The sequence below is a fragment of the Pseudorca crassidens genome, chromosome Y (genome assembly GCF_039906515.1).
Source record: "Pseudorca crassidens isolate mPseCra1 chromosome Y, mPseCra1.hap1, whole genome shotgun sequence".
NCBI classification, from domain to species: domain Eukaryota; kingdom Metazoa; phylum Chordata; class Mammalia; order Artiodactyla; family Delphinidae; genus Pseudorca; species Pseudorca crassidens.
In genome coordinates this window covers 13,746,616-13,772,861 of record NC_090318.1, presented here as the reverse complement: position 1 = coordinate 13,772,861, position 26,246 = coordinate 13,746,616, and positions in this window count along the sequence as shown.

Genomic DNA, 26,246 nt, shown 5'->3' with positions numbered 1-26,246 from the left:
CCACACCATCACAGCACACACACACCGCACTACTCACTGTGACTCAATGCACAGTCTACACCAGCAAATACACACACACATACACAAACAACTCCCACACATTCAACTGTGACTCAGTGCTCTGACTATACCAGCTCCCCACACACACATGGTTCACTGTGACTCAGTGCACAGCAAATAACTGTACACACACACCCCTACACACACATATTGCTCAGTTTGACCTAACGAACAGTCTGTAACACCACATACACACATGCATACCTCAGTGACTCAATGTTCAGCCTGTACCATCACACACGCATACACAAATACACGTACACACACTAATACGGCTCGCTGTGATTCAATGCACAGCCTATAACATCACACAGAGACACCCATCACTGTGACTCGAACTGCAGCTTGTACCTGCACATACACACACAAAGACCCACCTTCTGTGACTCAATTCACAGCCTACTGCAGCATACACACAGAAAAACAACCATCACTGTGATTCAATGCACCGCCTATACCACCATACACACAGAGCTCACTGTGAATCAATGCACAGCCTATAGAAGAACACACAAACACTCACTCACACATACCTGACTGTGACTCAGTGAACCACCTATAGCAGCAAACACACACACACACAAACATACACTGCTCATTGGACTCAATGCACTGCCTAAACCAGCACACACACACACAAACACACACACACATATGACTCACTGACTCAATGCACAGCCTGTACTGGCACACACACAAGGCTTACTGTGACTCAATGCAGAGTCTACACCAGCATACAAACACATGGCTCACTGTGACACAATGTAATGCCTATGCCAGCACACACACACAGAGACGCATGCATGGCTCTCGCTGATACATTGCATGTACTATACCATCACAAACACACACACACGCACAGTCACTGTGACACAACGCAGGCCCTATACCACAACACCCATGCAAAGACACATATGCACGGCTCTTTGTGACTCTATGCACACCCTATACTATCACATACACACATTCACACATGGCTCATTGTGAATCAGTGCACAGTCTGTAGTTCCAGGTATACACACACAGACACACACCTCAGTGACTCAATGCAAAGCCCATACCATCACACACACACACACATACACACACAGCTCACTGTGAATCAGTGTACAGTCTTCAGCTCCATGTACATACACACACAACACACCTTAGTGAATCAATGCAGAGACCATACCAGCATACACACACACATACACACACCTGAGACTCAATGCTCTGCCTATTCCAGCACACACACACACACAGGCACACACACGGCTCACTGTCATTCAATACCAGCCTCTACCTGCACACACACACACTCTCACACACACCGCCGTGTGACTCAATGCAGATGATACCACCACACAGACACACACACACACCTGACTGAGACTCAATGCCAAGCCCATACAAGTAAACAGACACACAAAACAAAGGCTCACTGAGACTCAATGAATAGTGTATACTAGCACATACAAACACATGGCTCAATGTGAGTCAATGCATAGCCTATACCCGCACACACACACACAGAAACACACCTTAACATGGCTCAGTGTACAGACTATAGCAGTACACACACACACAAACACACACCGCTCAGTGATTCAATGCAAATCCCATATCAGCATACACATACACATACACTCACCTAGGTGTGACTCAATTCTCAGCATATAGCAGCACACACACACACCTTACTGTGACTCATGCAGACTCTACAGCACCAAATACACAACACTAACACAGGGCTGTGATTCAATGCACAGCCTATAACACCACACAGAGACACCCATCACTGTGACTCAAACCGCAGCCTGTACATGCACATACACACACAAAGACCCACTTTCTGTGACTCAATACACAGCCTACTGCAGCACACACACACACACAAACACAACCATCACTGTGACTCAATGCACCTCCTGTACCAGCTTACACACATGCCTCACTGTGAATCAATGCACAGCCTATACAAGAACACACAAACACTCACACATACCTGACTGTGACTCAGTGAACCACCTATAGCAGCACCCACAAACACACACAAACATACATGATTCACTTGGACTCAATGCACTTCATATATCAGCACACACACACACACACACATATATGACTCACTGACTCCTTGCACAGCCTGTACTGGCACACACACAAGTCTTACTGTGACTCAATGCAGAGTCTCCACCAGCATACAAACACATGGCTCACTGTGACACAATGTAATGCCTATGCCAGCACACACACACAGAGACGCATGCATGGCTCTCTCTGATACAATGCATGTACTATACCATCACAAACACACACACACACACACGCACAGTCACTGTGACACAATGCACAGCCTATACCACAACACCCATGCAAAGACACATATGCACGGCTCATTGTGACTCTATGAACACCCTATACTATCACATACACACATTCACACATGGCTCATTGTGAATCAGTGCACAGTCTGTAGTTCCAGGTATACACACACAGACACACACCTCAGTGACTCAATGCAAAGCCCATACCATCACACACACACACACATACACACACAGCTCACTGTGAATCAGTGTACAGTCTTCAGCTCCATGTACATACACACACAACACACCTTAGTGAATCAATGCAGAGACCACACCAGCATACACACACACATACACACACCTGAGACTCAATGCTCTGCCTATTCCAGCACACACACACACGGCTCACTGTGGTTCAATACCAGCCTGTACCTGCACACACACACACTCTCACACACACCGCCGTGTGACTCAATGCAGTTTATACCACCACACAGACACACAAACACACACAAACACCTCTCTGTGACTCAATGCCAAGCCCATACAAGTAAACAGACACACACAACAATGGCTCACTGAGACTCAATGAATAGCGTATAGTAGCACATACAAACACATGGCTCAATGTGAGTCAATGTATAGCCTATACCCGCACACACACACACAGAAACACACCTTAATATGGCTCAGTGTACAGCCTATAGCAGTACACACACACACATCTTACTGTGACTCATGCAGACTCTACAGCACCAAATACACAAACACGAACACAGGGCTGGGATTCAATGCACAGTCCATACCAGCAAAGGCACACACACCACACCACACTGTGACTCAATGTTCAGATTATACCAGCACACACACACGGCTCACTCTGTCCTAGTGCACAGAATATAACATCACACACACCCCCCACACTGTGACTCAATGCACAGCCTGTACCTACACATACACACACACACAGCTCACTGTGACAAAATATGCAGCCTATACCAGCACACACACACACACACCCTCAATGTTACACAATGGTCAGCCTATATCAGAACATGCAGACACACACACACATCACTCTGACTCACTGCACATCCTATACCAGTGCACTCACACACACACACATGGCTGACTGTGAATCAATGCACACTCTGTACCAGGACACACACACACACACACACATGGCTCCCTGTGACTTAGTGCACAGGATATGCTAGCAGACATACACACACAGAGAAGCACATACGGCAAAATGTGAGTCAATCCACAGCCCATACCTCCACACACGCACACATACTGACACTCAAAAACACAGCTCAGTGTGATTCAATGCAAATCCTAAACTAGAAAGTGCACACACACAGACACAAACCTCCCTATGAATCAGTGCATAGCATATAACATCACACACATACACCTCACTGTGACTCAATGTGCTGCCTCTACCTGCACACACACACAAAAAAAACTCAATATGACTCAATGAGCAGGCTGTACCAGCACACATATACACACATGTGCACACAGACCTCAGTGTGCCTCAATTGTCAGCCTATACCAGAACACACAGACACACACACCTCCCACTCTGACTCAATGCACAACCTATACCAGCGTGCACACACACTCACATGGCACAGTGAATCAAGGCACAATTTTACCAGCACATGCACACACACCTCAGAGTGATTCAAAGCTCAGCCTATACCAGCAAACACACACACACAAACACAGACATGCACAGATGCAGGCCTCACTGTGACTCAATGCACAGCCTATACCAGTACACACACACACACACCAACACGCACTCACACATGGCTCACTGGTACTCAATAAATCGCCTATACCAGCACACACACACACAGCGCACTGTGACTCAATGCAGTCTGTATCACCCACACTCACACACACACCCATGAGTCAATAAAGTCCATACCAGCACAATAAAGCCCATACCAGCACACAAACTCACATGCACACACACACACACGAGACTGTGACTCAAAACGCTTCCTGTACCAGCACACACACACACAAACACCTCACTGTGACTCAATGCACAGCCTATACGAGCACACACATACACACACAGCTCACAGTGACTCAATACAGAGTCTATACCAGCGCACACACAGACACACAGCCCACTCTGTCTCAACTGTCATCTAGTGCCAGCACACACACACACACAAACACACAAACACACACAGCCGTTCAGGTCAAAGTGGATAAAACCACAGTCCACACCATCACAGCACACACACACCGCACTACTCACTGTGACTCAATGCACAGTCTACACCAGCAAATACACACACACATACACAAACAACTCCCACACATTCAACTGTGACTCAGTGCTCTGACTATACCAGCTCCCCACACACACATGGTTCACTGTGACTCAGTGCACAGCAAATAACTGTACACACACACCCCTACACACACATATTGCTCAGTTTGACCTAACGAACAGTCTGTAACACCACATACACACATGCACACCTCAGTGACTCAATGTTCAGCCTGTACCATCACACACACACACGCATACACAAATACACGTACACACACTAATACAGCTCACTGTGATTCAATGCACAGCCTATAACATCACACAGAGACACCCATCACTGTGACTCGAACTGCAGCTTGTACCTGCACATACACACACAAAGACCCACCTTCTGTGACTCAATTCACAGCCTACTGCAGCATACACACAGAAAAACAACCATCACTGTGATTCAATGCACCGCCTATACCACCATACACACAGAGCTCACTGTGAATCAATGCACAGCCTATAGAAGAACACACAAACACTCACTCACACATACCTGACTGTGACTCAGTGAACCACCTAAGCAGCACACACACACACACACAAACATACACTGCTCATTGGACTCAATGCACTGCCTAAACCAGCACACACACACACAAACACACACACACATATGACTCACTGACTCAATGCACAGCCTGTACTGGCACACACACAAGGCTTACTGTGACTCAATGCAGAGTCTACACCAGCATACAAACACATGGCTCACTGTGACTTAATGTAATTCCTATGCCAGCACACACACACAGAGACACATGCATGGCTCTCTCTGATTGAATGCACGTACTATACCATCACAAACACACACACACGCACAGTCACTGTGACACAACGCAGACCCTATACCACAACACCCATGCAAAGACACATATGCACGGCTCTTTGTGACTCTATGCACACCCTATACTATCACATACACACATTCACACATGGCTCATTGTGAATCAGTGCACAGTCTGTAGTTCCAGGTATACACACACAGACACACACCTCAGTGACTCAATGCAAAGCCCATACCATCACACACACACACACATACACACACAGCTCACTGTGAATCAGTGTACAGTCTTCAGCTCCATGTACATACACACACAACACACCTTAGTGAATCAATGCAGAGACCATACCAGCATACACACACACATACACACACCTGAGACTCAATGCTCTGCCTATTCCAGCACACACACACACACAGGCACACACACGGCTCACTGTCATTCAATACCAGCCTGTACCTGCACACACACACACTCTCACACACACCGCCGTGTGACTCAATGCAGATGATACCACCACACAGACACACAGACACACACACACACCTGTCTGAGACTCAATGCCAAGCCCATACAAGTAAACAGACACACAAAACAAAGGCTCACTGAGACTCAATGAACAGTGTATACTAGCACATACAAACACATGGCTCAATGTGAGTCAATGCATAGCCTATACCCGCACACACACACACAGAAACACACCTTAACATGGCTCAGTGTACAGACTATAGCAGTACACACACACACAAACACACACCGCTCAGTGATTCAATGCAAATCCCATATCAGCATACACATACACATACACTCACCTAGGTGTGACTCAATTCTCAGCATATAGCAGCACACACACACACCTTACTGTGACTCATGCAGACTCTACAGCACCAAATACACAACACTAACACAGGGCTGTGATTCAATGCACAGCCTATAACACCACACAGAGACACCCATCACTGTGACTCAAACCGCAGCCTGTACATGCACATACACACACAAAGACCCACTTTCTGTGACTCAATACACAGCCTACTGCAGCACACACACACACACAAACACAACCATCACTGTGACTCAATGCACCTCCTGTACCAGCTTACACACATGCCTCACTGTGAATCAATGCACAGCCTATACAAGAACACACAAACACTCACACATACCTGACTGTGACTCAGTGAACCACCTATAGCAGCACCCACAAACACACACAAACATACATGATTCACTTGGACTCAATGCACTTCATATATCAGCACACACACACACACACACACACATATATGACTCACTGACTCCTTGCACAGCCTGTACTGGCACACACACAAGTCTTACTGTGACTCATGCAGAGTCTCCACCAGCATACAAACACATGGCTCACTGTGACACAATGTAATGCCTATGCCAGCACACACACACAGAGACGCATGCATGGCTCTCTCTGATACAATGCATGTACTATACCATCACAAACACACACACACACACACGCACAGTCACTGTGACACAATGCACAGCCTATACCACAACACCCATGCAAAGACACATATGCACGGCTCATTGTGACTCTATGAACACCCTATACTATCACATACACACATTCACACATGGCTCATTGTGAATCAGTGCACAGTCTGTAGTTCCAGGTATACACACACAGACACACACCTCAGTGACTCAATGCAAAGCCCATACCATCACACACACACACACATACACACACAGCTCACTGTGAATCAGTGTACAGTCTTCAGCTCCATGTACATACACACACAACACACCTTAGTGAATCAATGCAGAGACCATACCAGCATACACACACACATACACACACCTGAGACTCAATGCTCTGCCTATTCCAGCACACACACACACGGCTCACTGTGGTTCAATACCAGCCTGTACCTGCACACACACACACTCTCACACACACCACCGTGTGACTCCATGCAGTTTATACCACCACACAGACACACAAACACACACAAACACCTCTCTGTGACTCAATGCCAAGCCCATACAAGTAAACAGACACACACAACAATGGCTCACTGAGACTCAATGAATAGCGTATAGTAGCACATACAAACACATGGCTCAATGTGAGTCAATGCATAGCCTATACCCGCACACACACACACAGAAACACAGCTTAATATGGCTCAGTGTACAGCCTATAGCAGTACACACACACACATCTTACTGTGACTCATGCAGACTCTACAGCACCAAATACACAAACACGAACACAGGGCTGGGATTCAATGCACAGTCCATACCAGCAAAGGCACACACACCACACCACACTGTGACTCAATGTTCAGATTATACCAGCACACACACACGGCTCACTCTGTCCTAGTGCACAGAATATAACATCACACACACACCCCACACTGTGACTCAATGCACAGCCTGTACCTACACATACACACACACACAGCTCACTGTGACAAAATATGCAGCCTATACCAGCACACACACACACACACCCTCAATGTTACACAATGGTCAGCCTATATCAGAACATGCAGACACACACACACATCACTCTGACTCACTGCACATCCTATACCAGTGCACTCACACACACACACACATGGCTGACTGTGAATCAATGCACACTCTGTACCAGGACACACACACACACACACACATGGCTCCCTGTGACTTAGTGCACAGGATATGCTAGCAGACATACACACACAGAGAAGCACATACGGCAAAATGTGAGTCAATCCACAGCCCATACCTCCACACACGCACACATACTGACACTCAAAAACACAGCTCAGTGTGATTCAATGCAAATCCTAAACTAGAAAGTGCACACACACAGACACAAACCTCCTTATGAATCAGTGCATAGCATATCACATCACACACATACACCTCACTGTGACTCAATGTGCTGCCTCTACTTGCACACACACACAAAAAAAACTCAATATGACTCAATGAGCAGGCTGTACCAGCACACATATACACACATGTGCACACAGACCTCAGTGTGCCTCAATTGTCAGCCTATACCAGAACACACAGACACACACACCTCCCACTCTGACTCAATGCACAACCTATACCAGCGTGCACACACACTCACATGGCACAGTGAATCAAGGCACAATTTTACCAGCACATGCACACACACCTCAGAGTGATTCAAAGCTCAGCCTATACCAGCAAACACACACACACAAACACAGACATGCACAGATGCAGGCCTCACTGTGACTCAATGCACAGCCTATACCAGTACACACACACACACACCAACACGCACTCACACATGGCTCACTGGTACTCAATAAATCGCCTATACCAGCACACACACACACAGCGCACTGTGACTCAATGCAGTCTGTATCACCCACACTCACACACACACCCATGAGTCAATAAAGTCCATACCAGCACAATAAAGCCCATACCAGCACACAAACTCACATGCACACACACACACACGAGACTGTGACTCAAAACGCTTCCTGTACCAGCACACACACACACAAACACCTCACTGTGACTCAATGCACAGCCTATACGAGCACACACATACACACACAGCTCACAGTGACTCAATACAGAGTCTATACCAGCGCACACACAGACACACAGCCCACTCTGTCTCAACTGTCATCTAGTGCCAGCACACACACACACACAAACACACAAACACACACAGCCGTTCAGGTCAAAGTGGATAAAACCACAGTCCACAGCATCACAGCACACACACACCGCACTACTCACTGTGACTCAATGCACAGTCTACACCAGCAAATACACACACACATACACAAACAACTCCCACACATTCAACTGTGACTCAGTGCTCTGACTATACCAGCTCCCCACACACACATGGTTCACTGTGACTCAGTGCACAGCAAATAACTGTACACACACACCCCTACACACACATATTGCTCAGTTTGACCTAACGAACAGTCTGTAACACCACATACACACATGCACACCTCAGTGACTCAATGTTCAGCCTGTACCATCACACACACACACGCATACACAAATACACGTACACACACTAATACGGCTCGCTGTGATTCAATGCACAGCCTATAACATCACACAGAGACACCCATCACTGTGACTCGAACTGCAGCTTGTACCTGCACATACACACACAAAGACCCACCTTCTGTGACTCAATTCACAGCCTACTGCAGCATACACACAGAAAAACAACCATCACTGTGATTCAATGCACCGCCTATACCACCATACACACAGAGCTCACTGTGAATCAATGCACAGCCTATAGAAGAACACACAAACACTCACTCACACATACCTGACTGTGACTCAGTGAACCACCTATAGCAGCACACACACACACACACAAACATACACTGCTCATTGGACTCAATGCACTGCCTAAACCAGCACACACACACACAAACACACACACACATATGACTCACTGACTCAATGCACAGCCTGTACTGGCACACACACAAGGCTTACTGTGACTCAATGCAGAGTCTACACCAGCATACAAACACATGGCTCACTGTGACTCAATGTAATTCCTATGCCAGCACACACACACAGAGACACATGCATGGCTCTCTCTGATTCAATGCACGTACTATACCATCACAAACACACACACACGCACAGTCACTGTGACACAACGCAGACCCTATACCACAACACCCATGCAAAGACACATATGCACGGCTCTTTGTGACTCTATGCACACCCTATACTATCACATACACACATTCACACATGGCTCATTGTGAATCAGTGCACAGTCTGTAGTTCCAGGTATACACACACAGACACACACCTCAGTGACTCAATGCAAAGCCCATACCATCACACGCACACACACATACACACACAGCTCACTGTGAATCAGTGTACAGTCTTCAGCTCCATGTACATACACACACAACACACCTTAGTGAATCAATGCAGAGACCATACCAGCATACACACACACATACACACACCTGAGACTCAATGCTCTGCCTATTCCAGCACACACACACACACAGGCACACACACGGCTCACTGTCATTCAATACCAGCCTGTACCTGCACACACACACACTCTCACACACACCGCCGTGTGACTCAATGCAGATGATACCACCACACAGACACACAGACACACACACACACCTGTCTGAGACTCAATGCCAAGCCCATACAAGTAAACAGACACACAAAACAAAGGCTCACTGAGACTCAATGAACAGTGTATACTAGCACATACAAACACATGGCTCAATGTGAGTCAATGCATAGCCTATACCCGCACACACACACACAGAAACACACCTTAACATGGCTCAGTGTACAGACTATAGCAGTACACACACACACAAACACACACCGCTCAGTGATTCAATGCAAATCCCATATCAGCATACACATACACATACACTCACCTAGGTGTGACTCAATTCTCAGCATATAGCAGCACACACACACACCTTACTGTGACTCATGCAGACTCTACAGCACCAAATACACAACACTAACACAGGGCTGTGATTCAATGCACAGCCTATAACACCACACAGAGACACCCATCACTGTGACTCAAACCGCAGCCTGTACATGCACATACACACACAAAGACCCACTTTCTGTGACTCAATACACAGCCTACTGCAGCACACACACACACACAAACACAACCATCACTGTGACTCAATGCACCTCCTGTACCAGCTTACACACATGCCTCACTGTGAATCAATGCACAGCCTATACAAGAACACACAAACACTCACACATACCTGACTGTGACTCAGTGAACCACCTATAGCAGCACCCACAAACACACACAAACATACATGATTCACTTGGACTCAATGCACTTCATATATCAGCACACACACACACACACACACATATATGACTCACTGACTCCTTGCACAGCCTGTACTGGCACACACACAAGTCTTACTGTGACTCAATGCAGAGTCTCCACCAGCATACAAACACATGGCTCACTGTGACACAATGTAATGCCTATGCCAGCACACACACACAGAGACGCATGCATGGCTCTCTCTGATACAATGCATGTACTATACCATCACAAACACACACACACACACACGCACAGTCACTGTGACACAATGCACAGCCTATACCACAACACCCATGCAAAGACACATATGCACGGCTCATTGTGACTCTATGAACACCCTATACTATCACATACACACATTCACACATGGCTCATTGTGAATCAGTGCACAGTCTGTAGTTCCAGGTATACACACACAGACACACACCTCAGTGACTCAATGCAAAGCCCATACCATCACACACACACACACATACACACACAGCTCACTGTGAATCAGTGTACAGTCTTCAGCTCGATGTACATACACACACAACACACCTTAGTGAATCAATGCAGAGACCACACCAGCATACACACACACATACACACACCTGAGACTCAATGCTCTGCCTATTCCAGCACACACACACACGGCTCACTGTGGTTCAATACCAGCCTGTACCTGCACACACACACACTCTCACACACACCGCCGTGTGACTCAATGCAGTTTATACCACCACACAGACACACAAACACACACAAACACCTCTCTGTGACTCAATGCCAAGCCCATACAAGTAAACAGACACACACAACAATGGCTCACTGAGACTCAATGAATAGCGTATAGTAGCACATACAAACACATGGCTCAATGTGAGTCAATGTATAGCCTATACCTGCACACACACACACAGAAACACACCTTAATATGGCTCAGTGTACAGCCTATAGCAGTACACACACACACATCTTACTGTGACTCATGCAGACTCTACAGCACCAAATACACAAACACTAACACAGGGCTGGGATTCAATGCACAGTCCATACCAGCAAAGGCACACACACCACACCACACTGTGACTCAATGTTCAGATTATACCAGCACACACACACGGCTCACTCTGTCCTAGTGCACAGAATATAACATCACACACACCCCCCACACTGTGACTCAATGCACAGCCTGTACCTACACATACACACACACACAGCTCACTGTGACAAAATATGCAGCCTATACCAGCACACACACACACACACCCTCAATGTTACACAATGGTCAGCCTATATCAGAACATGCAGACACACACACACATCACTCTGACTCACTGCACATCCTATACCAGTGCACTCACACACACACACATGGCTGACTGTGAATCAATGCACACTCTGTACCAGGACACACACACACACACACACATGGCTCCCTGTGACTTAGTGCACAGGATATGCTAGCAGACATACACACACAGAGAAGCACATACGGCAAAATGTGAGTCAATCCACAGCCCATACCTCCACACACGCACACATACTGACACTCAAAAACACAGCTCAGTGTGATTCAATGCAAATCCTAAACTAGAAAGTGCACACACACAGACACAAACCTCCCTATGAATCAGTGCATAGCATATAACATCACACACATACACCTCACTGTGACTCAATGTGCTGCCTCTACCTGCACACACACACACAAAAAACTCAATATGACTCAATGAGCAGGCTGTACCAGCACACATATACACACATGTGCACACAGACCTCAGTGTGCCTCAATTGTCAGCCTATACCAGAACACACAGACACACACACCTCCCACTCTGACTCAATGCACAACCTATACCAGCGTGCACACACACTCACATGGCACAGTGAATCAAGGCACAATTTTACCAGCACATGCACACACACCTCAGAGTGATTCAAAGCTCAGCCTATACCAGCAAACACACACACACAAACACAGACATACACAGATGCAGGCCTCACTGTGACTCAATGCACAGCCTATACTAGTACACACACACACACACCAACACGCACTCACACATGGCTCACTGGTACTCAATAAATCGCCTATACCAGCACACACACACACAGCGCACTGTGACTCAATGCAGTCTGTATCACCCACACTCACACACACACCCATGAGTCAATAAAGCCCATACCAGCACAATAAAGCCCATACCAGCACACAAACTCACATGCACACACACACACACGAGACTGTGACTCAAAACGCTTCCTGTACCAGCACACACACACACAAACACCTCACTGTGACTCAATGCACAGCCTATACGAGCACACACATACACACACAGCTCACAGTGACTCAATACAGAGTCTATACCAGCGCACACACAGACACACAGCCCACTCTGTCTCAACTGTCATCTAGTGCCAGCACACACACACACACAAACACACAAACACACACAGCCGTTCAGGTCAAAGTGGATAAAACCACAGTCCACACCATCACAGCACACACACAGCGCACTACTCACTGTGACTCAATGCACAGTCTACACCAGCAAATACACACACACATACACAAACAACTCCCACACATTCAACTGTGACTCAGTGCTCTGACTATACCAGCTCCCCACACACACATGGTTCACTGTGACTCAGTGCACAGCAAATAACTGTACACACACACCCCTACACACACATATTGCTCAGTTTGACCTAACGAACAGTCTGTAACACCACATACACACATGCACACCTCAGTGACTCAATGTTCAGCCTGTACCATCACACACACACGCATACACAAATACACGTACACACACTAATACGGCTCGCTGTGATTCAATGCACAGCCTATAACATCACACAGAGACACCCATCACTGTGACTCGAACTGCAGCTTGTACCTGCACATACACACACAAAGACCCACCTTCTGTGACTCAATTCACAGCCTACTGCAGCATACACACAGAAAAACAACCATCACTGTGATTCAATGCACCGCCTATACCACCATACACACAGAGCTCACTGTGAATCAATGCACAGCCTATAGAAGAACACACAAACACTCACTCACACATACCTGACTGTGACTCAGTGAACCACCTATAGCAGCACACACACACACACACAAACATACACTGCTCATTGGACTCAATGCACTGCCTAAACCAGCACACACACACAAACACACACACACATATGACTCACTGACTCAATGCACAGCCTGTACTGGCACACACACAAGGCTTACTGTGACTCAATGCAGAGTCTACACCAGCATACAAACTCATGGCTCACTGTGACTCAATGTAATGCCTATGCCAGCACACACACACAGAGACACATGCATGGCTCTCTCTGATTCAATGCACGTACTATACCATCACAAACACACACACACGCACAGTCACTGTGACACAACGCAGACCCTATACCACAACACCCATGCAAAGACACATATGCACGGCTCTTTGTGACTCTATGCACACCCTATACTATCACATACACACATTCACACATGGCTCATTGTGAATCAGTGCACAGTCTGTAGTTCCAGGTATACACACACAGACACACACCTCAGTGACTCAATGCAAAGCCCATACCATCACACGCACACACACATACACACACAGCTCACTGTGAATCAGTGTACAGTCTTCAGCTCCATGTACATACACACACAACACACCTTAGTGAATCAATGCAGAGACCATACCAGCATACACACACACATACACACACCTGAGACTCAATGCTCTGCCTATTCCAGCACACACACACACAGGCACACACACGGCTCACTGTCATTCAATACCAGCCTGTACCTGCACACACACACACTCTCACACACACCGCCGTGTGACTCAATGCAGATGATACCACCACACAGACACACAGACACACACACACACCTGTCTGAGACTCAATGCCAAGCCCATACAAGTAAACAGACACACAAAACAAAGGCTCACTGAGACTCAATGAACAGTGTATACTAGCACATACAAACACATGGCTCAATGTGAGTCAATGCATAGCCTATACCCGCACACACACACACAGAAACACACCTTAACATGGCTCAGTGTACAGACTATAGCAGTACACACACACACAAACACACACCGCTCAGTGATTCAATGCAAATCCCATATCAGCATACACATACACATACACTCACCTAGGTGTGACTCAATTCTCAGCATATAGCAGCACACACACACACCTTACTGTGACTCATGCAGACTCTACAGCACCAAATACACAACACTAACACAGGGCTGTGATTCAATGCACAGCCTATAACACCACACAGAGACACCCATCACTGTGACTCAAACCGCAGCCTGTACATGCACATACACACACAAAGACCCACTTTCTGTGACTCAATACACAGCCTACTGCAGCACACACACACACACAAACACAACCATCACTGTGACTCAATGCACCTCCTGTACCAGCTTACACACATGCCTCACTGTGAATCAATGCACAGCCTATACAAGAACACACAAACACTCACACATACCTGACTGTGACTCAGTGAACCACCTATAGCAGCACCCACAAACACACACAAACATACATGATTCACTTGGACTCAATGCACTTCATATATCAGCACACACACACACACACACACATATATGACTCACTGACTCCTTGCACAGCCTGTACTGGCACACACACAAGTCTTACTCTGACTCAATGCAGAGTCTCCACCAGCATACAAACACATGGCTCACTGTGACACAATGTAATGCCTATGCCAGCACACACACACAGAGACGCATGCATGGCTCTCTCTGATACAATGCATGTACTATACCATCACAAACACACACACACACACACGCACAGTCACTGTGACACAATGCACAGCCTATACCACAACACCCATGCAAAGACACATATGCACAGCTCATTGTGACTCTATGAACACCCTATACTATCACATACACACATTCACACATGGCTCATTGTGAATCAGTGCACAGTCTGTAGTTCCAGGTATACACACACAGACACACACCTCAGTGACTCAATGCAAAGCCCATACCATCACACACACACACACATACACACACAGCTCACTGTGAATCAGTGTACAGTCTTCAGCTCCATGTACATACACACACAACACACCTTAGTGAATCAATGCAGAGACCACACCAGCATACACACACACATACACACACCTGAGACTCAATGCTCTGCCTATTCCAGCACACACACACACGGCTCACTGTGGTTCAATACCAGCCTGTACCTGCACACACACACACTCTCACACACACCGCCGTGTGACTCAATGCAGTTTATACCACCACACAGACACACAAACACACACAAACACCTCTCTGTGACTCAATGCCAAGCCCATACAAGTAAACAGACACACACAACAATGGCTCACTGAGACTCAATGAATAGCGTATAGTAGCACATACAAACACATGGCTCAATGTGAGTCAATGCATAGCCTATACCCGCACACACACACACAGAAACACAGCTTAATATGGCTCAGTGTACAGCCTATAGCAGTACACACACACACATCTTACTGTGACTCATGCAGACTCTACAGCACCAAATACACAAACACGAACACAGGGCTGGGATTCAATGCACAGTCCATACCAGCAAAGGCACACACACCACACCACACTGTGACTCAATGTTCAGATTATACCAGCACACACACACGGCTCACTCTGTCCTAGTGCACAGAATATAACATCACACACACACCCCACACTGTGACTCAATGCACAGCCTGTACCTACACATACACACACACACAGCTCACTGTGACAAAATATGCAGCCTATACCAGCACACACACACACACACCCTCAATGTTACACAATGGTCAGCCTATATCAGAACATGCAGACACACACACACATCACTCTGACTCACTGCACATCCTATACCAGTGCACTCACACACACACACACATGGCTGACTGTGAATCAATGCACACTCTGTACCAGGACACACACACACACACACACATGGCTCCCTGTGACTTAGTGCACAGGATATGCTAGCAGACATACACACACAGAGAAGCACATACGGCAAAATGTGAGTCAATCCACAGCCCATACCTCCACACACGCACACATACTGACACTCAAAAACACAGCTCAGTGTGATTCAATGCAAATCCTAAACTAGAAAGTGCACACACACAGACACAAACCTCCCTATGAATCAGTGCATAGCATATAACATCACACACATACACCTCACTGTGACTCAATGTGCTGCCTCTACCTGCACACACACACAAAAAAAAACTCAATATGACTCAATGAGCAGGCTGTACCAGCACACATATACACACATGTGCACACAGACCTCAGTGTGCCTCAATTGTCAGCCTATACCAGAACACACAGACACACACACCTCCCACTCTGACTCAATGCACAACCTATACCAGCGTGCACACACACTCACATGGCACAGTGAATCAAGGCACAATTTTACCAGCACATGCACACACACCTCAGAGTGATTCAAAGCTCAGCCTATACCAGCAAACACACACACACAAACACAGACATGCACAGATGCAGGCCTCACTGTGACTCAATGCACAGCCTATACCAGTACACACACACACACACCAACACGCACTCACACATGGCTCACTGGTACTCAATAAATCGCCTATACCAGCACACACACACACAGCGCACTGTGACTCAATGCAGTCTGTATCACCCACACTCACACACACACCCATGAGTCAATAAAGTCCATACCAGCACAATAAAGCCCATACCAGCACACAAACTCACATGCACACACACACACACGAGACTGTGACTCAAAACGCTTCCTGTACCAGCACACACACACACAAACACCTCACTGTGACTCAATGCACAGCCTATACGAGCACACACATACACACACAGCTCACAGTGACTCAATACAGAGTCTATACCAGTGCACACACAGACACACAGCCCACTCTGTCTCAACTGTCATCTAGTGCCAGCACACACACACACACAAACACACAAACACACACAGCCGTTCAGGTCAAAGTGGATAAAACCACAGTCCACACCATCACAGCACACACACACCGCACTACTCACTGTGACTCAATGCACAGTCTACACCAGCAAATACACACACACATACACAAACAACTCCCACACATTCAACTGTGACTCAGTGCTCTGACTATACCAGCTCCCCACACACACATGGTTCACTGTGACTCAGTGCACAGCAAATAACTGTACACACACACCCCTACACACACATATTGCTCAGTTTGACCTAACGAACAGTCTGTAACACCACATACACACATGCATACCTCAGTGACTCAATGTTCAGCCTGTACCATCACACACGCATACACAAATACACGTACACACACTAATACGGCTCGCTGTGATTCAATGCACAGCCTATAACATCACACAGAGACACCCATCACTGTGACTCGAACTGCAGCTTGTACCTGCACATACACACACAAAGACCCACCTTCTGTGACTCAATTCACAGCCTACTGCAGCATACACACAGAAAAACAACCATCACTGTGATTCAATGCACCGCCTATACCACCATACACACAGAGCTCACTGTGAATCAATGCACAGCCTATAGAAGAACACACAAACACTCACTCACACATACCTGACTGTGACTCAGTGAACCACCTATAGCAGCAAACACACACACACACAAACATACACTGCTCATTGGACTCAATGCACTGCCTAAACCAGCACACACACACACAAACACACACACACATATGACTCACTGACTCAATGCACAGCCTGTACTGGCACACACACAAGGCTTACTGTGACTCAATGCAGAGTCTACACCAGCATACAAACACATGGCTCACTGTGACACAATGTAATGCCTATGCCAGCACACACACACAGAGACGCATGCATGGCTCTCTCTGATACATTGCATGTACTATACCATCACAAACACACACACACGCACAGTCACTGTGACACAACGCAGACCCTATACCACAACACCCATGCAAAGACACATATGCACGGCTCTTTGTGACTCTATGCACACCCTATACTATCACATACACACATTCACACATGGCTCATTGTGAATCAGTGCACAGTCTGTAGTTCCAGGTATACACACACAGACACACACCTCAGTGACTCAATGCAAAGCCCATACCATCACACACACACACACATACACACACAGCTCACTGTGAATCAGTGTACAGTCTTCAGCTCCATGTACATACACACACAACACACCTTAGTGAATCAATGCAGAGACCATACCAGCATACACACACACATACACACACCTGAGACTCAATGCTCTGCCTATTCCAGCACACACACACACACAGGCACACACACGGCTCACTGTCATTCAATACCAGCCTCTACCTGCACACACACACACTCTCACACACACCGCCGTGTGACTCAATGCAGATGATACCACCACACAGACACACACACACACCTGACTGAGACTCAATGCCAAGCCCATACAAGTAAACAGACACACAAAACAAAGGCTCACTGAGACTCAATGAATAGTGTATACTAGCACATACAAACACATGGCTCAATGTGAGTCAATGCATAGCCTATACCCGCACACACACACACAGAAACACACCTTAACATGGCTCAGTGTACAGACTATAGCAGTACACACACACACAAACACACACCGCTCAGTGATTCAATGCAAATCCCATATCAGCATACACATACACATACACTCACCTAGGTGTGACTCAATTCTCAGCATATAGCAGCACACACACACACCTTACTGTGACTCATGCAGACTCTACAGCACCAAATACACAACACTAACACAGGGCTGTGATTCAATGCACAGCCTATAACACCACACAGAGACACCCATCACTGTGACTCAAACCGCAGCCTGTACATGCACATACACACACAAAGACCCACTTTCTGTGACTCAATACACAGCCTACTGCAGCACACACACACACACAAACACAACCATCACTGTGACTCAATGCACCTCCTGTACCAGCTTACACACATGCCTCACTGTGAATCAATGCACAGCCTATACAAGAACACACAAACACTCACACATACCTGACTGTGACTCAGTGAACCACCTATAGCAGCACCCACAAACACACACAAACATACATGATTCACTTGGACTCAATGCACTTCATATATCAGCACACACACACACACACACATATATGACTCACTGACTCCTTGCACAGCCTGTACTGGCACACACACAAGTCTTACTGTGACTCAATGCAGAGTCTCCACCAGCATACAAACACATGGCTCACTGTGACACAATGTAATGCCTATGCCAGCACACACACACAGAGACGCATGCATGGCTCTCTCTGATACAATGCATGTACTATACCATCACAAACACACACACACACACACGCACAGTCACTGTGACACAATGCACAGCCTATACCACAACACCCATGCAAAGACACATATGCACGGCTCATTGTGACTCTATGAACACCCTATACTATCACATACACACATTCACACATGGCTCATTGTGAATCAGTGCACAGTCTGTAGTTCCAGGTATACACACACAGACACACACCTCAGTGACTCAATGCAAAGCCCATACCATCACACACACACACACATACACACACAGCTCACTGTGAATCAGTGTACAGTCTTCAGCTCCATGTACATACACACACAACACACCTTAGTGAATCAATGCAGAGACCATACCAGCATACACACACACATACACACACCTGAGACTCAATGCTCTGCCTATTCCAGCACACACACACATGGCTCACTGTGGTTCAATACCAGCCTGTACCTGCACACACACACACTCTCACACACACCGCCGTGTGACTCAATGCAGTTTATACCACCACACAGACACACAAACACACACAAACACCTCTCTGTGACTCAATGCCAAGCCCATACAAGTAAACAGACACACACAACAATGGCTCACTGAGACTCAATGAATAGCGTATAGTAGCACATACAAACACATGGCTCAATGTGAGTCAATGCATAGCCTATACCCGCACACACACACACAGAAACACAGCTTAATATGGCTCAGTGTACAGCCTATAGCAGTACACACACACACGTCTTACTGTGACTCATGCAGACTCTACAGCACCAAATACACAAACACTAACACAGGGCTGGGATTCAATGCACAGTCCATACCAGCAAAGGCACACACACCACACCACACTGTGACTCAATGTTCAGATTATACCAGCACACACACACGGCTCACTCTGTCCTAGTGCACAGAATATAACATCACACACACACCCCACACTGTGACTCAATGCACAGCCTGTACCTACACATACACACACACACAGCTCACTGTGACAAAATATGCAGCCTATACCAGCACACACACACACACACCCTCAATGTTACACAATGGTCAGCCTATATCAGAACATGCAGACACACACACACATCACTCTGACTCACTGCACATCCTATACCAGTGCACTCACACACACACACACATGGCTGACTGTGAATCAATGCACACTCTGTACCAGGACACACACACACACACACACACACGGCTCTCTGTGACTCAGTGCACAGGATATGCTAGCAGACATACACACACAGAGAAGCAGATACGGCAAAATGTGAGTCAATCCACAGCCCATACCTCCACACACGCACACATACTGACACTCAAAAACACAGCTCAGTGTGATTCAATGCAAATCCTAAACTAGAAAGTGCACACACACAGACACAAAACTCCCTATGAATCAGTGCATAGCATATAACATCACACACATACACCTCACTGTGACTCAATGTGCTGCCTCTACCTGCACACACACACACAAAAAACTCAATATGACTCAATGAGCAGGCTGTACCAGCACACATATACACACATGTGCACACAGACCTCAGTGTGCCTCAATTGTCAGCCTATACCAGAACACACAGACACACACACCTCCCACTCTGACTCAATGCACAACCTATACCAGCGTGCATACACACTCACATGGCACAGTGAATCAAGGCACAATTTTACCAGCACATGCACACACACCTCAGAGTGATTCAAAGCTCAGCCTATACCAGCAAACACACACACACAAACACAGACATACACAGATGCAGGCCTCACTGTGACTCAATGCACAGCCTATACCAGTACACACACACACACACCAACACGCACTCACACATGGCTCACTGGTACTCAATAAATCACCTATACCAGCACACACACACACATCGCACTGTGACTCAATGCAGTCTGTATCACCCACACTCACACACACACCCATGAGTCAATAAAGCCCATACCAGCACAATAAAGCCCATACCAGCACCAAACTCACATGCACACACACACACATGAGACTGTGACTCAAAACGCTTTCTGTACCAGCACACACACACACAAACACCTCACTGTGACTCAATGCACAGCCTATACGAGCACACACATACACACACAGCTCACAGTGACTCAATACAGAGTCTATACCAGCACACACACAGACACACAGCCCACTCTGTCTCAATTGTCATCTAGTGCCAGCACACACACACACACAAACACACACAGCCATTCAGGTCAAAGTGGATAAAACCACAGTCCACACCATCACAGCACACACACACCGCACTACTCACTGTGACTCAATGCACAGTCTACACCAGCAAATACACACACACATACACAAACAACTCCCACACATTCAACTGTGACTCAGTGCTCTGACTATACCAGCTCCCCACACACACATGGTTCACTGTGACTCAGTGCACAGCAAATAACTGTACACACACACCCCTACACACACATATTGCTCAGTTTGACCTAACGAACAGTCTGTAACACCACATACACACATGCACACCTCAGTGACTCAATGTTCAGCCTGTACCATCACACACACACACGCATACACAAATACACGTACACACACTAATACGGCTCGCTGTGATTCAATGCACAGCCTATAACATCACACAGAGACACCCATCACTGTGACTCGAACTGCAGCTTGTACTTGCACATACACACACAAAGACCCACCTTCTGTGACTCAATTCACAGCCTACTGCAGCATACACACAGAAAAACAACCATCACTGTGATTCAATGCACCGCCTATACCACCATACACACAGAGCTCACTGTGAATCAATGCACAGCCTATAGAAGAACACACAAACACTCACTCACACATACCTGACTGTGACTCAGTGAACCACCTATAGCAACACACACACACACACACAAACATACACTGCTCATTGGACTCAATGCACTGCCTAAACCAGCACACACACACACAAACACACACACACATATGACTCACTGACTCAATGCACAGCCTGTACTGGCACACACACAAGGCTTACTGTGACTCAATGCAGAGTCTACACCAGCATACAAACACATGGCTCACTGTGACTCAATATAATGCCTATGCCAGCACACACACACAGAGACACATGAATGGCTCTCTCTGATTCAATGCACGTACTATACCATCACAAACACACACACACGCACAGTCACTGTGACACAACGCAGACCCTATACCACAACACCCATGCAAAGACACATATGCACGGCTCTTTGTGACTCTATGCACACCCTATACTATCACATACACACATTCACACATGGCTCATTGTGAATCAGTGCACAGTCTGTAGTTCCAGGTATACACACACAGACACACACCTCAGTGACTCAATGCAAAGCCCATACCATCACACACACACACACATACACACACAGCTCACTGTGAATCAGTGTACAGTCTTCAGCTCCATGTACATACACACACAACACACCTTAGTGAATCAATGCAGAGACCATACCAGCATACACACACACATACACACACCTGAGACTCAATGCTCTGCCTATTCCAGCACACACACACACACAGGCACACACACGGCTCACTGTCATTCAATACCAGCCTCTACCTGCACACACACACACTCTCACACACACCGCCGTGTGACTCAATGCAGATGATACCACCACACAGACACACACACACACCTGACTGAGACTCAATGCCAAGCCCATACAAGTAAACAGACACACAAAACAAAGGCTCACTGAGACTCAATGAACAGTGTATACTAGCACATACAAACACATGGCTCAATGTGAGTCAATGCATAGCCTATACCCGCACACACACACACAGAAACACACCTTAACATGGCTCAGTGTACAGACTATAGCAGTACACACACACACAAACACACACCGCTCAGTGATTCAATGCAAATCCCATATCAGCATACACATACACATACACTCACCTAGGTGTGACTCAATTCTCAGCATATAGCAGCACACACACACACCTTACTGTGACTCATGCAGACTCTACAGCACCAAATACACAACACTAACACAGGGCTGTGATTCAATGCACAGCCTATAACACCACACAGAGACACCCATCACTGTGACTCAAACCGCAGCCTGTACATGCACATACACACACAAAGACCCACTTTCTGTGACTCAATACACAGCCTACTGCAGCACACACACACACACAAACACAACCATCACTGTGACTCAATGCACCTCCTGTACCAGCTTACACACATGCCTCACTGTGAATCAATGCACAGCCTATACAAGAACACACAAACACTCACACATACCTGACTGTGACTCAGTGAACCACCTATAGCAGCACCCACAAACACACACAAACATACATGATTCACTTGGACTCAATGCACTTCATATATCAGCACACACACACACACACACACACATATATGACTCACTGACTCCTTGCACAGCCTGTACTGGCACACACACAAGTCTTACTGTGACTCAATGCAGAGTCTCCACCAGCATACAAACACATGGCTCACTGTGACACAATGTAATGCCTATGCCAGCACACACACACAGAGACGCATGCATGGCTCTCTCTGATACAATGCATGTACTATACCAACACAAACACACACACACACACGCACAGTCACTGTGACACAATGCACAGCCTATACCACAACACCCATGCAAAGACACATATGCACGGCTCATTGTGACTCTATGAACACCCTATACTATCACATACACACATTCACACATGGCTCATTGTGAATCAGTGCACAGTCTGTAGTTCCAGGTATACACACACAGACACACACCTCAGTGACTCAATGCAAAGCCCATACCATCACACACACACACACATACACACACAGCTCACTGTGAATCAGTGTACAGTCTTCAGCTCCATGTACATACACACACAACACACCTTAGTGAATCAATGCAGAGACCATACCAGCATACACACACACATACACACACCTGAGACTCAATGCTCTGCCTATTCCAGCACACACACACACGGCTCACTGTGGTTCAATACCAGCCTGTACCTGCACACACACACACTCTCACACACACCGCCGTGTGACTCAATGCAGTTTATACCACCACACAGACACACAAACACACACAAACACCTCTCTGTGACTCAATGCCAAGCCCATACAAGTAAACAGACACACACAACAATGGCTCACTGAGACTCAATGAATAGCGTATAGTAGCACATACAAACACATGGCTCAATGTGAGTCAATGCATAGCCTATACCCGCACACACACACACAGAAACACACCTTAATATGGCTCAGTGTACAGCCTATAGCAGTACACACACACACATCTTACTGTGACTCATGCAGACTCTACAGCACCAAATACACAAACACGAACACAGGGCTGGGATTCAATGCACAGTCCATACCAGCAAAGGCACACACACCACACCACACTGTGACTCAATGTTCAGA